Source organism: Neopelma chrysocephalum, unplaced genomic scaffold, assembly GCF_003984885.1.
Source record: "Neopelma chrysocephalum unplaced genomic scaffold, ASM398488v2 Primary Assembly neopelma1_64, whole genome shotgun sequence".
In the NCBI taxonomy this organism is placed as follows: domain Eukaryota; kingdom Metazoa; phylum Chordata; class Aves; order Passeriformes; family Pipridae; genus Neopelma; species Neopelma chrysocephalum.
In genome coordinates, this window is record NW_020897721.1 from 5724862 (window position 1) to 5740949 (window position 16088).

Sequence of the window (16088 nt, forward strand, 5' to 3'; positions counted from 1 at the left end):
CCTGAAGTCTTGGGATGCGTGGTTTTAGGTCTTTTGGCTCAGTGATCTGCTTTTGTTCTGCATTATGTCTGTGTTAAAAGCTTAGATGTTAAAAAACACGGTACAGGAATCATCACATAGAGCCAGAGCAGCACATTCCATCCCATCATGCTTACAGGGTGTTCCTGGGAGTCTGTGTGTGCGTGAAAAGAATTCTGTCCTCTCCTCAGTTCTTGAAACAGAACATTTTGGTAGCCTCTCAATATATGCTAAAGAGGTTTTACAGATAAGAGCTCCATCCATCACACTGAAGAACATTCTGCAGTTATTAAATAGATAGTGCAGTGTGAAATACAGCTCATCAGAAAACACAGGGACTAATATCTGTTGAAAATTTACATGTGAATACAAGATTCTAATCTTGATTACTTCCCATTCGTAGTTTAGTGGAAGCTATTGCTGCCATAAAGACCTTACAGTTAAATTTTTAAACCTAGGACCATCAGATATGTGTTTGGAAGAGATCTAATCCAGAATTTGTAGAAATTGATTTGACATGATGGAAAGGTGAGGAAAAATAGCACATCTATGCTTAAGTATTGTATTAATCTTCCTTACTGTATGTATTTACTGCTAGCTACTGCTTAGGGTTAAATATTTGCCCAAGGCCATACAGTTTTCCGGTAGAATAGGTTACAAATTAAATGACTTGTAAGATATGTTCTTTAAATGAGACTCCATTGTTTGAGTGGCATAGTCCTTCTCACCTTGAACTTCTAAAATTAAGAAATTTTTACTTACATCCACTTCTAAATTGTGGTCATGTTAAGCAATAATACAGACTATATATAGCAACAGCAGTCTACTTTGATTTTTTTTTTTCTTCTCCTCCTTCTTGCAACCCTGCAGGGTGTTGGAGTTTCCATGAGATGATGTATTCCTAGTTAGAATTTAAGTCCAGTGACTGGAAGTTCAAGGTTCGCATCTGCTCAGAATAATATTCCTGGACTATTGCCTATTAATTATTCTCTCACAATAGCTTTGCAAGCAAGTATCATGGGTCAGGATGATTTACACTTCCTTGAAATTAATCTAATTAATAGATAATTTTACTATTGTACTTTCAAAAAAGATGATAAAGTTCAACAATAATGGACTCTACTATGGATTTTTCTATCTATTAATATCATTATAGATCAAATTAGGTGATCAAATTAAATCATAGATGGGTATTAAAAACCTTTGATGAAATAGTAATTTTTTAAAACCTCATTCCACTGCTGTTGTAATGTGCTGTATAGGGAGAGTGAATAAAGTGAATTAAACCTAAATTATTCATTATTAGACAACAACATAATTAAAAAAAAAAATCAAATTTTGCTTTCTTATTAATGTCATTACCTTACCTGGTTTGATTCTTACGCAGTTAAGAATAATTGACAAATTTTGAACTGCTTTGCATTTTGAGTTTCTGCCTTAGTGGACTATTATTGTATCATTTCTTTCCCTCTGATGCCATTTTTAATGAGCTTTTAGTTCAGCTTATTGAGCAAACCATTTACCCCTATACAATAGAATAACAACATTTTCCCTGAGTCAGCAGTGCTGCCTGCTGTGGCTTGCTTTTCCTGCAGGTGGCAAAGGGGGGTCTTTTAAGGTCTTTAATTTCTTCATGGTGCAGACTTGATTCTCTAACAGAGCTCGTGTACCACAACTGGTTGTTTAATTGCTGGGTTTAGGGTTTTTTTGCCTCATAGTTCATTTGTCAAAACCTCTCTAATTCTGCTTCCTCCTCAGTCTCTGTGCAGTAAAATAGTCCAGTAATTTATCCATGATTTTTCTTTGTATAAATATCAGATAGGCAATCTACCCTGTGGTCAGGGATGACAGAGAAAACTCTGAGAACCTAAACCAGTGCAGAGCTTTCCTATAAATTTCAGTATTCTTTGGATCACCAAAGGGGGACACTTTGGGTGTACAAGAGGAGCTGCATTAATTCTCCATTTCTTTGTGCATCCAATGACAGCAAGAAGAGACAGAAGTGAAAGACAAGCAGCAAATATCTTTCTGTACTTATTCAAACTGATTTTATCATCCCTAGTTTTATGCTATCACAAAAATCTCTTTTTCCTTTCACTTTAAAGGGATGTGTCGGCTGCTGTCTCTTCGAGGTGACAATATGAGGCTTTTAGGGGATGACAGCTCTAGTGTAAAAAGGCAGAAGGGCGAAATAAAATGTTTGTAACCCTAGTAGTTTACTTCACCCTCTAATGCTTCATACACTTTTACCCTTCAGTGGACAACATATGACCTGGTTGGTACAATCTTGGTCAAAATTTGAGAGGCTGAATCATTTAGTGTCAAAATTTCTCTTAACTCTGTTTAAAAACATAGTGAATATTCCTATGTAAAGTGACCAGACTGTGGCAGGTTTTCTGTCATGGTACAGCCTGTGCACAGTGTGTTTCCTTGAGATGCTTTCTAAGTAATTGAGTTAAGGCTGGCCACTGCCAACTGTTTTTGAAGTGGTATCTAAAGACTTAAAAATAGATTGAGATGCTGTTTTCAAGACCCATTTCTGTACTCCTCTGTCAGAAAGGGGAGAGTGCTTTCCAAAAATCTGACCCTAAGCCCAACAGCTCTTGTAATTCCTGCTCCTGCAGCCTCTTCTGTCCTGCTTGGCATTACTGAGACCTGAGTATTTCTGAGAGTTGTTTTGTAAAAGCTTTCGAGGGGGTTGTTTGTCTCCTACAGTTGATACCAAATCTCGAGTAACAGAAGACTCTTTGAATGTTCTGCAACATGAAAAAAAAACAAACCTAAACCCCCCCACAATTAGACAAGGCCTAGAAAAACAAAGGATCAAACAGCCACGTGCTTGCTATACTGGCAGCTCATCAGCTGGAGGCAAATGACTCATAGTGAGTGTGCTGATCACTCAAAAAAAGGGTAGGGAGCCTACATAAAATAGAATCATGAAATATCTTAATTCTGGGAGGTTTTATAGCTGATAGATGCACACTAGTGAGGTCCCTTTTGAAAGATTGAGTTTAATACCTATGGCCAAGGAAGGTGACCTGGAAGCAGAAGAGCAGAGATTGAGAAGCTTGTGTATCAGGACAATGGAGGACCTGCTTGTTGGAAGATAGATGAAGAATTTGGTTCAGTTTGCTTGCTAAATCTAGTTTGGAGAAGATACATCAAAGGTCAATTTCTGAGAAAGGATAGGACCAATTAGATCTGTTAAGTCCAGTCTGTTGTTTGGAAAACTGCTTCTAATCTAGCCACCTTTCATTCAGATTAATACTTTCTAAGTAAATGTATGTCTGAAAAGGTGATGCCTCCAGGAAAACTCCAAAGCACGTTGTTTCACTGTAGTGTTACACACTGTACTTCTTGTCACAGAGGGCACTTTGAGGGGTCTAAGTGAAACAGTACTTTCTTTTTCTTAATGCAGCACCAATCAAAACATTTGGATCTCGGTAACAAAGGCTTAAAAATATTAACAGGGCTGAAATACAGCAGCACATGACCAGTACAGCAACCACAGGAGTAATATGACAGCAGAAAAACAAAAGACAAACAGCTACAGGAAAAAGAGGCACATGTACTGCTCTGCAGGGGGAGAGTGACTCTGTTTCCAGAAAGAGAAAGGCTACTTAATAGGATAAAAAGAAAAATTAATGTGAGATGAAATATGATGTTCTCAGAGGGAATTTAGGATGGAATTAGTCAGCTAGACAATGAAGAATAGTTAAGTACAAGATTGTTAAAAACAGTGATGAAAGGACAAACTGACAGCAAAGTTTGACTTACACGGGAAGTTGGGGCATAACTGCAAAAAAAAAAGGGGAGGAAAAATGAAATAATTAAGAGGTCAATTCCTTAAGGTAAATAGCAGAGGAGAATTTGAAAACAGTATTGTTCAGTAGTAAGAAGTTGCTGAAGGAGAGGCACTATCCAGCACAGCAAAATAGGGAGTACTGTGTGACTTTTTAGAGGATTAGAGTATCTAAGAATGGTCAGAGGGTGTAAAATTAGATGTTGTGGTACTCAGTGAGGTAATAGCATTCAGACAAAAGGAAATGCAGTAAGATCAGCTGAAACTTGACCAGTGACATTTGTGGTGAATGCTGAATAACTAAGAATGAGAAATTTAAAATATCAGGATTTAATGTCTTGCAACATTAATATCTGAAGTTGGATTTTCTAGCTGTAAAGTTGTGGGAGCCCCAACAGACCTCAGGTTTAAACCAATTAAATCTATTTTCCAGCACCGTGGGATTAGTTACATGTGCAGAAGCAAGGAAATTGCAGATAAATATTCTGATTGCTCACATACTCCGTTTTTGATTTAATGAAAAAACTACCAAAAAAAAACTAATGAAAAAGGAAGGGCATCATTAATTTTGGCATCTAAAATCAAATGATAAACGATCAGCTGATTAGTGATGTGCATTTTGTTCTTTTAACTTCTTCAGTAATGTGTGAATGTCACATTATATAACACTTAAAATGAATAAACCTGGAAATGAAATAAGTTAGGATGCATCTTTGTGTTCCCCCCCGACTGGTGGACAACATGTCTCATTAATCTGTATAGTGGTGTTAATTTAAACAAACAGCATTATTTGTTGAGATTTATGGCTGGAAGACTTCAAGGTTCACTGAGGAAATCTTATGCTGCTTTTTTTTCAGAGCGCTGGGATAATTTTTATGACTCATAGTGACTGGAACAGATCCTAAACTCTCATAACTTTTAATGACTGTACAAACTACTGCAGACCCAAACATTCTGACAGAGAATGTGGTCACAATGAAAGGTGGTTGGCAACGTGGGCACAGGACAGTGGGGTGCTCTGTCCTGTGCAGATTCCTTCTTTTATGGGTAACTGCTGTTTAAGCAGCACTGGGGTAGAGATAAAAACTGAAAACTGCTACCTAAAAAATGAAAACCTTTGAGAAAAATAGTGGAAAATACCAAAAACAGATGAAACAGCAAGAGTAACATTCCCACATCCGTTATACACACTTTTTGAATATCATAAATGTTGGAGCACCTATCTAGAATCTAGTTTTAGTAATAACTGAGTATGATTCTGGTTCTAAATGAATTTTAGGAAAACTCAGATTTGCCTGGTCCTTCTAAAGGGTCTTGGGGTGCGTTATTTAATCTCACTGCTGTCTCTGGCAGCTTCCCTGCACCAGCAGCAAAACTTATAGTGAGACCTTGGTTTTCATATCCAGGTCAAGACTTGCACATCTGGCACCTAAGGAAGTTTCTTGATGGCTGTCAGCTACAAAGATGCAGTATTTGGTCCCACAGACATCAACAAGAGCATTAACGAGCTGGGTTTGGTGATGCCAGACTTGGCTCAAGTAAAAGTTGAGGGATCCTGAGTTTGCAAATAGAGGAACTGATACACAAAGGCCCTGGGAAGAAATAATAATTTAAAAAAATTACATTTATATTTTTCTTACTGTTCCTGTTGACATTTAATTGTGCTTCTGGCTTTCTCTTGCTCTCCTTTAAATCAATTATAGTTATCTTCATATGAAGGAGGACCAGAATTCCACAGTTAGTTTAGTTCTATGCTGGCATAGAACCAAGTACCTGGACAGGACATTATGTCTTTGTTATGTCTTAAACAAAAAAAATTAAGCTCAATTTGAATGTTTTGGGGGTTTATGCTACTTTTGTTTGTTTCTTGCATGCAAATCAGTAAAACGTGTATGTAGGAAACCAGGGATTTGGAATAATTTCTGACGTGTCACAATCTCTCTATATTTGATGGACTAAAGGATGGAAAACTGCGCTAGGTTCACAAGTGTGTCACATTTCTTCCATCAGAGTGTTCTGGATCAGCTCTGATAGAGTGGCTAGGAGTGGTTTCTTTTAAGTTTAAGAAAGCCACAAATAGGATATATTCCACATCTAGCACTTTTAGTTTTTAATATAGATTCACGTCCAAATGTGTTTTCATCTAAGCCTTATTAGACAGAGATTGATAATCTTCTGTGTGAATTTTTCATAGGAATTTTCTTGTGCATATGCTCGTTCAATGATGCATTTTCATTATGAAACACATAAAGCTTTTTTTAAGCAAAAATAAAAGCACAGAAAATCCAAATCAGTTCAATTACACTTGCAGATTAAAATAAAACTGTAATATATATCTATTGTATTGAAGTGCTAACTCTATGAATTCTTGATCTGCTTTAAAAATGTAAATCTTGGATTTGATTAGGTTTGCTCTGGAGTAATCTACACTGAATAAATCTGTCTTCCTTTCATGTGATTTGTCAGTGTTTGTAGTAGGTTTGTACACACAGCTTTCACCATCATTTTCTAGGCAGTAAAAGCAGCCATGCAGAAAAGCCACCCATAAATGTCAGAAAACAGAGATATTTTGTTGCATTCCAAGGGCTTTGAAGGTCAAGTTCAATTCAGTTAGCTCACCCAGCGTGAGAGGAGCATGGTATGATGATAGAATGTGTGTTTGGGTAGGATATATATGTTACTGTCCCTCTACTCTTCTATCAGGAGAACAGATCAGTGAGAGATTAAACTTTACTGCTTGGAAGAATTTCTTTTGGAAAACTATCAATTTTTTATGATTTCCTCTAGCTCCTATTGAGATGCTCTGCAGAAATAATGAATCCAAAGAATTTACAGCTTTTATCACAATGGAAATTCACTCCTGATTGTGGCTTTTGGGTGCTGTTCCACTGCAGGTATCCCATTCAACTGCAGGCATTCACAAAATAGCTCTCGGATCATGGATTTTGTTGTAAAGGTGAAATGGTATTTTGTTTCCTTCTGATGAAAATTAGTTCACAGAAAATTATTTTCCTAATTGCTAGAAGAGAGAGGCCAGCACAAAAGGCAGAGTTTTTCCACTGTGGATTTGTCAGAACAGCCAAGGAGTCTGTTCTGCAGGTTCCCACCAGGCCTTTCCATGAGCTCAGTGCTTTGTGGATACCTCCCCCTACTCTGCCCCACTTCTTTTTTTTTTTCTTCTTTTTATAAAGAGAAGACATGATCAATAAAGCTCATAATTAAATTGAGGCCACTACCTTGATCAGTGCTTTTATTGAGTTTCAGTGCCCTGATTTAAGGAGCTCCCTAGTCAACTGAGGGATATGTCATCAGCTGCTTGAGCGGTGTGTGAGCACTCATTATGTTTTGTAACCCTAATGCTGCATATTCTTTGCTATCTGGAGAGTCTCCCTTATGGCAACTTCTGATAACCTCTTGCACATGTTACCCAAGGATGAATAATGAACAGACTACTACCTGTGGAAGCAATACAGTTGTACTGAACGGGCAAGAAATTTCATTTAAGTTCCTGCTGGTTCAAAACACTTGCCTGTGATTGTGAGTAAAGCAGGGTCAGATCATGCCAGTACTTGAAAGAAAAGTCTCTGCCAAAAATTAACAGGCCATTTGTCCCTCTCTGTTGGTGCAGACATTGCACTGCTCAGTGCAGCCCCTCCTACGAATAAGATTTAAAATGTAGCCCTGCCTTCTGTTTTGCATTGGGATCATGAAATGGTTGGATGTGCTGCTATGAGCATGCAGTGCTTAACACAGTTGATCTGCATCCTGGATGAACAGCTCTGTTCTGTAGTGCTGTGATGATAATGTGACCGTGAATGTTTACAACAAGAGTGCCTTGCTGGGTCCTGCGTGCCTTCATGCAAACACACCCCAAACCCCCACCCTGTTCAGTGTGTGTCCTGCAGATGGCACGTTGCTCTTGGGCTGGAAGGTGGGACTTGTTAGGAAGAAAGAACCCTGGATACGACCATCCCAGCAAATCCCACATCCTTCACGCGCCTCCATCCGCTCAAAGATTTGCCTCCCTGAAGGGTTGTAAGCCACAGGAATAGTTTAAAGTCTACATCTGAATCTTGGCTTTGAAGATTTCTTCAGAGGTGACGCTGCCATGCTGGTGTCCTCTTTTATTTTTTTATTTCCCTTCCCCAAAGCCCCTTCTAAGCTTCCAATAAAGAAAACAGCGTACAAAAAGAAACAAGAATTAAGCTGGGAAAGTGTTTTTTTTCCACGCTAAAAGTAGCCTGCTCCCAGCTATATGGCAGAAAATTTAAAATTCCCGTTACAAAATAGCTGGTCTCAGCCTAGACTTCTCTGTAATTTGCTTTTTATCAGCTGTAAATGATTAAGCCTATTGAAATGTTACTCAATGTGCCAGAAGCAGACAATGCTTGGAGGCATTGAATAATACATTTTGCTTTTCTGATGACGTACGTGGCAGCTATGTATGGATGAAGTAGGCTAGAACAGGTTTATCCAAAGTAAACAAGGAGATTTCCATGTCTGACGGAAAACAGACAAATTGCCAAAACAATTTAGAGCCAGATTTACTTGCTTTGTGTAAAAGGCCATCCATGGAGGCTGCTCTTGTCTCCTGCCAACCCAGGACAACATTCCTACAGCTGTGTTGGAGAGTCTCTTGGTCAAGTGTAAAAGAAAAAAAAGGAAAAGAAAGAAACTACAAAAGACCTCCTGCAGCCTGGCTGAAGTGCATAATCTCTGCTTCAGAACAACTTTTTTCTAATTGACAGTGGCCCTCCTTTTTGTTTAGGAAGACCAGTTTGTAAAAACTTGTCTTTCCTCCCTCTGAACTTGGACCTTTGCCTGGTGACCATGAGGGAGATCTGTATCTTTTTATATTTAAGAGCAAAGCCAACCATTCAGGCAGACCTTGAAAGAGGCTCCTCACACCCAAACAGTGTTTTGCATCCCTGCCTCTGGAGTAAAAGGCATTGATCTGCACTGTGTTAGGGTGCACTGGTTGTCAGGGGGTGCCTAACACAAGACTAAAATCAGTAGTGACCACCTGCTTCTGTTTTCCTTTCTGTGCTTGTAAACAGCAGGTGAGCTGCACACACTGGCAGAGAGCATCCAGAGCAACTTTCCAAAAGTGCAGTCCTCCCAAAGAATAGTGTGGGATGAACCTGGTGAGAAGAGCCAGAAGATTCCTGCCAAATAACAGACTGGCCAAGATCTCTTTAGTCCTGCAGTGTCGAATGGCCTTTAGAGGGAAACTGCGGCACAGTGTCAGTGTTTGTTCCCTTCAAGTCCAGCCTGGCAGTCAGGGACCTTGACAGAAGAGAATTCAATGCAGAAAGTTTGGGTTTGTCCAGATGGTGGGAGGCAATTACGCTTCATTTGTGCGAATTTCTGGTTATGCAGTTTTTGCTCTGTGGCATAAACTTTCCCCTGCAGGCACAAGTGAGCTGCAGGCAAGTGAAGGTTTCCAGCAAAAGGCATTTTCTTCACAGATGTGCAGACTGAGAATGTGGGGTTGTTGTGACATTTTATTTACTTTCATTTCTTCTGCCCTTAGGCTGCTGTCATGTGTTTAATTTTATTTGTCTGATTATTATTTTCTTTCTTATCTGGAAGTTAGTACTTCCAGAGGTTACATCCCAGTGTAGTATTTACTAAACATACAGGTATGTGGTTAACATCCATTCCTCCTGTTGTGTACCAAACACATTAATGGCTTTACTGCCATGAGCAGAAATTGAATTTATCTCACTTTTACTTTAGAAGCTGTCACATTCTCTTCCCTGTGAGTTTTAGAAACAAGAAATTGAGTATTTCTGGTATTTCATGTGAAATAGCAAAGAAATGCAGTAGGTTTGTAATAATTACATCTTTTTTAAAATATGATGATCTGCAGACCAGAGGTCTGCTGGTCTTTTATTGTCTTCTAAGAATCTTTCTTGATGCATTTGTGGGGCTTCTTTTGTTGCTGCTTTTCTACTGGTTTATGCATTTTTAAATCTATTTCTGGTTGAAAGAATCAACTTTTTGAAAGGGATTTTTCACAAAAATGTTGGCAGCTCTAGAGTGTCTACCAGAATGCTTGTGAAACCCCCTCAATTAGAGATTCAGTCTTAGGATGTTGCCAATCATGAATCTTTATCCATTTCTGTGGAGGAGAGAGAGACATCATCTAAGTGAGCTCTACCGGGCAGGATAAGAGTTAATACTCACATAAGGGTGTTTTTTTTCCTTTGAACTTTTTCTCAGCAGGTGAAAAATAGCTACAATCAGGTACTACTTCAATAAGTAGTAACAACCAACTGCCAGGTTGAAAGATCACAAATTCTTGTACCAGCAGTTCTATTATAGGGAAGCGGACGTCGGGCTGTGTGTGTGTCTGAAACCTTGCCAAGGTATTGATAAGAAGAGCTGGGCAATAATCCAGCACCAGAAAAAAAAAAATCACCATTTGAGAGCTGTACTGCAGAGCCTTTTTTTTTTTTCCTTTTTAATACTACTTCATGTAGAGACTACAGCAGTGTTTATATAATATGCATCTACAGCTGCTGATGAAGTTCACCCTATTTGTGAAGGACATCAGTGAATCAGTAACTGCAGTTTCAGATTAAATATTCTTAACAGATCTTACAGAATGGAAAATCAACATACTTATTTAAAGTGTGCCTTTCTGCCATGGGGATCTTTTAAAATTACTGGGCAGCTTTCAGCTGCAGTATAAAACGAAGTAGCAGACTGACCAGAGGCATGCCTTGCTCAGAAGTTGAGGTTGCCTTGGTGGTACTGTGACTGCGTGGTTTGTGAAGATTGGAGCTGTGCTGATGATGTGTTTGTGCCTTGTTGAGTAGAGGCTGTTTGCATGGGGAAGCCTAGGCCAGAAGTAGACTGCTGAAGTACGTACAAATTCAACTTTGAGTGAGCATGAAATGAATAGCAGAAACAGTCACTGTATAGAATATGGAGAGCTCAAAGTGCTGGAAAGCCTGAAGGGATAAGAATATCTCCAGCCAAATAAATGCTCCTTCTTATCAGGCTTCGAGTTTAGGGCAAGAGGGAATAGTGATGCAGAATAATTCCTGAAATCTGGCAACGCTTTGCAGTTTGAAGGGCTCAGAATCACTGGGGCTTTTCAAATGTAGTAACTTCTTATGCACAATAGCATATGGGAGGCCTTCAAAATACTTCAACAGTTACTCCTTCAAACTTGGAAGTTCTTCATTTTACATAATTTCGTATTATTACCTAAATATGTGTGCTATTTCTGATGAGAATGCTCTATGTAATAAAGTTATGTAGTTACCTGAGACTAGTAATAGTTTACATATAGGAGGATTAACTCCTGTATAAGGCTTTAAATATAGACTGCTGCTGCTACAGCAATTATTGGGACACTACTGTGCTGATTCCTGTTTTTGTTCATTGCTCAGCTCTTACCCCAGTAAGCCCGAGCACACTCTGCAGATTTTTGGCTTTAATGAAAGACATGTTTGAATAAGTTTTCTTTTGCTGTGCAAAACGCTACGTTGAGCTGCTGTGAACGTAGACCCACCACCCCTGCCTTGTGAATCGTGGTGAAAACTGAGTTATGTCATAAGTTTTCAACAAATGACAGCAATTTACAACGAGCTGTGTTCTTGAGAGCCCTTCAGCTACCTTAGCTATAAAAAAGGCCAGAGACCCTGCAGAGAAGGCATGCAAGTAATGTGTCTTCTATTCATGCCTGCTCAAACATCGTAGTCCTCAAACACAGTCCTCATTCAGGGTACGTTCTTAGAAGAAACACTTTTCAGGATAAAACTTATGTTTCTTTCATTGTATCCCATCTATCTATTTTTAGGTATGCTGCATTACTTGCCTTCTTCCTCACTGAACTTTATTTTTGCTCTTACTGCTCAGCTTCCTGGCTGCTTATATTCCAGTTTAGCAAAGATGTCCTTCTCTAGAAAAAAAAAAAAGAATTTTGCTTCAGTCTTAACTTTACTGGGTTTTGAACCCAAACCAGATCTTCTGATATCACCCCTACCTGCTTTGTTCTCTTCCCCTGAGATAGAAACACTGACAGCCATCTCCTCTGGAGCCTTTGAACATACTTGGGTTAACTTTCACTTCTGGAGGAGGAGAGAGTAAATCTTCAGCTACTGGTTTTATGCAAATGATGTTTGACACGTGGCTGTTTCTAGAAGGATCTTTGCTATAAAGTCCTACTCCCTCTTTGAAAACTTCTAGGACCCCTGCCTCGGTATCCCTCCAGGAGCCCTGTTAAAGGGAGTTTTAGGACAAAAGAAATAGCTGGAAGACGTATTTATTTCCAATACCAGTGAAATCAGTAAGGTACGCTGAACTGGAGTGCTGAAAGAATTTCATTTTATGCTCTGTTGTAATAGAAAGCAGCATTTGAAGGGGATGCTCAAGACTATAAAAGAGAAAATTAAATAAAACTATTTTTTACATATAGGGGTCTACAAAATGAAACAAATTCAGTAAGTGTAGCCATCACTGTTTCCAATTGGTATTATATTGAGTAAAAACCCAAAACCCTGCATCAGCCCTGTAATAAAAGTAGTATAATGTGCTGAGATATTAAAAGAGTGATTGAGTTATTCAGTGTGCTCGTAAAGGTAGGTATTGTGAAAATAATACAATATTACTGCATATTGTGTCATCTAAGAGACGCAGAGCCCTCATGTAAGTCTTTACCTTTGATTTGTCCTTCCAAGCGCGGTGCTGCCACGTGTCTATAAAAATAACAGAAGGAATGAATACTGTAAAAAAATCAATTTCTGAAAAAAAGGTTCATTTGCAATTACTGTTTGAGGCATGGAACTTCCCTGGCTCCAAGGGTTCTTTACTGGAATCTTCCATAATATCGTATTCAGCTTTGTCATTTAACAAATTCAGGCAGCGGTAATAGAAACAATAAACCTGTGAAAAAACCATAGTTCTAGAATAAAAGGTTAGGAGTAGCTTCTGTTGAGTTCTTTGTGATCTTGGGGAAGTTGCTTTCAGCCTCAGTTTATGCATCTGTGAAATGGGTTTTTACTGTTAAACTCACTAGGGTGGGGATTTGTTCCTGCTTGTAGAGTGATTTGACAGTCTCTGCCACATAATACATTCCAAGTGGCAGGGTGTGGTGTTGGGCTAGAAAGTAGAATAAAGATGCTTAGTACAGATCTGAGTAAAATTTACAACTTAAGAAATTATCTTATGCTGAAAAAATTTCCTTCCTCCCTCCCTCCTAGACATCTGTATACAACACCAAAAAAGTGTTTGTATCGTATTATTCCATCAGGCATTATTGAACTATAAAAAAAATTGATCTTGTCATCTCACACTTCTTAACAGATTATGAAAGAAAAATGGCTAAAACTTGTTCAGACTGTCAAGTTCCTGCCAAACTGAAGCTAATGAATCACCCTGGCATTGGTAAATAGCCAAAACTAGATGATATGAAGGTTATAAATACTATTAGGGACCATGTTGCCAAATATATATATTTATACCCATAAAAGTACTGTTATTGTTTTATTTCCATGAAGTTTTTAATTAAATCCTAACCAGCCTAGTAATATGAAACTTCCTGGTTTTATTTTTCAGTTCTTATTTTAACAACATAGATATAAATTGAAGCCTGAGAAGTGTGAATCATTCCTCCTGCTTATTGATTTTGATATACATACTAGACAGAATGAGCTTGGTGTCTGAGAAATAACTGAAACCAAAACTGAGATGATGTTATTGTGAGGACTGAGTAAAAAGAGTTAAAAGAAATTGTTTAGTTCCAGTGTGTGCCTTTGGCCCAGCGAGGTCCCTGGTATTGCAGTACATGTACTCTGATCTTGTGTGTCCACTTCTACCACCTTTTTTCTTTTTTTTTAAACCATGAATGAGCTAGTACTTAGTCTAATTAACACAACTCCTTCACTCTTCTGCTGTAGGATCCTGTATCCATAAGATTGGTAATTTTTTTCTTGCTACTGTCATCTAGGCTTGTCATGTGCTATAGCGAGTGAAATAAAATGTTACAAAAGCTAATATACCATGCAAGTCATCCAGCTAAGAAACTCTTTAACATATGTCTTATTGTGTACTCCTCACTGAATATGTTTAGAAGATGTTTATAACTGAATATGTATTTTTTATGTAAATGTTGTCAATATCAAAATATCTACATTAAATTAGCCGGAAAAATATAAAGATTGATTGAGCTTTATATATTTCCATGTTAGAGAAACAGTTCTTTTGTTAAGAGACTGTTTGCATTCATGAGAACTGAAAATTAAGAAGGAATAAGACTTGTTTCTGTGCAGATTTGCTAATGAGTGTTGGTTTAGCTCTCCCAAATGGTACAATGTGTAAGTATTTAAAATGTTGATGCAGACAATTTTTGAGACAAATTACAGTTTGTTATTCATCGCTGTATACAGCTTCATACTTCTGTGTCATCTCCTAATGTCATGTAGAACTCCTGGAGTCTCAAATGCTAAATTTTAAGTTTTATCAGAGGACTGATAACAAAATCCATTTATCTGCAGAAAAGAAAATTTTAAAAGAAGCACTTCAAGGCAAATAGCATCTGGTTTTGGTTTTGTGTGTTGTTTTTTGGTTTGTTTGTTTTGTAGTGTTTCTATTTTTTTAATAATGAGCAGGTAAAGGAGAGAAGAACTTAAGGGAAACAGATTACTTTTAGAAGTGCCTCTTGGCCACTGAGCAGACTGCCCTACTTAATGCTTAGGAAGGCTAAAATTATGAAAAGTGTGTGTTTTGGTGTTTTTCAATATTTTTACAGTGAAATTTATATACACTGAAATGCCAATTTGCAGTAATCTTTCCTACTTAAAATGCATATTGTTGGATCTCATGCCTTCAACAAAAATTATAGGGGAACTCGATACTTAACACAAACTTCCTTTTTACAAGTTGATAAGTAATCATTGTGTTTGCATATGGCAAGATTTTTTTTTTCCAAAACAATTTTAACAGATGCTGAAATTCCTTTCTGTTGTAAAAATTCGTTTCTCTCATTGGAATGTTCTTGTTAGTGCAGATTCTTTCTGGCTGAGCAACACACAAAGAAAAATCTTTGCTGTTTTCCTTTTCAAACAATATTTTCTTACATAAAAAAAAAAAAACAAAAGAAGGCCACACTTTGTTCTTTCATCTGGTAGTGCAGTGTATTTAAAGAGAGGAAATATAAAAATCAAGTGGCATCCTAATGAAGGCCAGGAAATATAGCTACACAATCTGAATTCTTCTCAGGGCAAAGGCTATTTAGAACAGCTCCCTCTGAGAAGCACATAAAGATGATTGCAGTGTTTTCAAGTTCAGAACAGATTTGCACAAAATAAAGGAAGTAAAAGGTGGCATTCAATAAACCAGGAAGATGGGATATGTGGAAATGAGGTAGTAGCATCATGCAGGGCAGTAATCCTGCTTCCTGCTGTGGATGTTTTGATTGAAACATGCTCATGTAGTGGAATGAGACTCTAGATCCCCCTTTAAATATTTGCAATATTTTCATTCTGATTTGCAATAAATAATATGACTAATCTGTGCTTCTTCTCATTGCTTTATGATTATCACTTGCGCTGCACATCTTGGCTGCTCTTAGCTCTGATATATAGCTAAATGTTTCTGACTCCATCTGGTACAAAGAGAAGTGACACAGAAGTGCTCCCCAGCCAGTTTATTGCAATTTAATGTAAATCTGTTATAATGCAGATGATGAAAAGTGCAGTGGCTTCCATGAATTCTGGACGCTGCGATTGGGCTGTGGCTGCTGCGCTGCCCTCTGAAGATTTGCTGGGTTTAATTTTACATTGCACAGCCATTAGCTGGCTGAGGTTCCTCACTGAATCACGTTGCCACAATACTTCTTCATTCTCCTCTTCCTTTTCTCCTCACAGTGACCTCGTTCACCCAAGTTTTTCATCCCAGTCTCTCATTGCTTTTATCTCATAAATTGTAGCCTCCCAGTACATCGAAACATAGAGCTGTGCAGTTGACCCCTGTAATGGACTATTTTGTTAACTCTTGTAGGGGGAAATACAGTAACATCCCTTCAAATTCACTGTGTGTTCTTTGTCATTCTGAACATGAGCCAGAGTGTGCCCAGGTGGCCAAGAAGGCCAATGACATCCTGGCCTGGCTCAGGAACAGTGTGGCAGCAGGAGCAGGGAAGGGATTCTTCCCCTGGACTCAGCGCTGGTGAGGCCACCCCTGGAGTGCTGTGTCCAGTTCTGGGCCCTCAGCTCAGGAAGGACATTGAGGAGCTGGAGCAGGTCCAGAGAAGAGC

General features: G+C 38.4%; 1 protein-coding gene across 2 annotated transcripts in view; it reads left to right on the forward strand.

Annotated features, from left to right (window-relative positions):
* Positions 1-16088, forward strand: part of ST6GALNAC3 (ST6 N-acetylgalactosaminide alpha-2,6-sialyltransferase 3) — a 214210-nt gene that overhangs the window by 79967 nt on the left and 118155 nt on the right. The window lies entirely within an intron of this gene.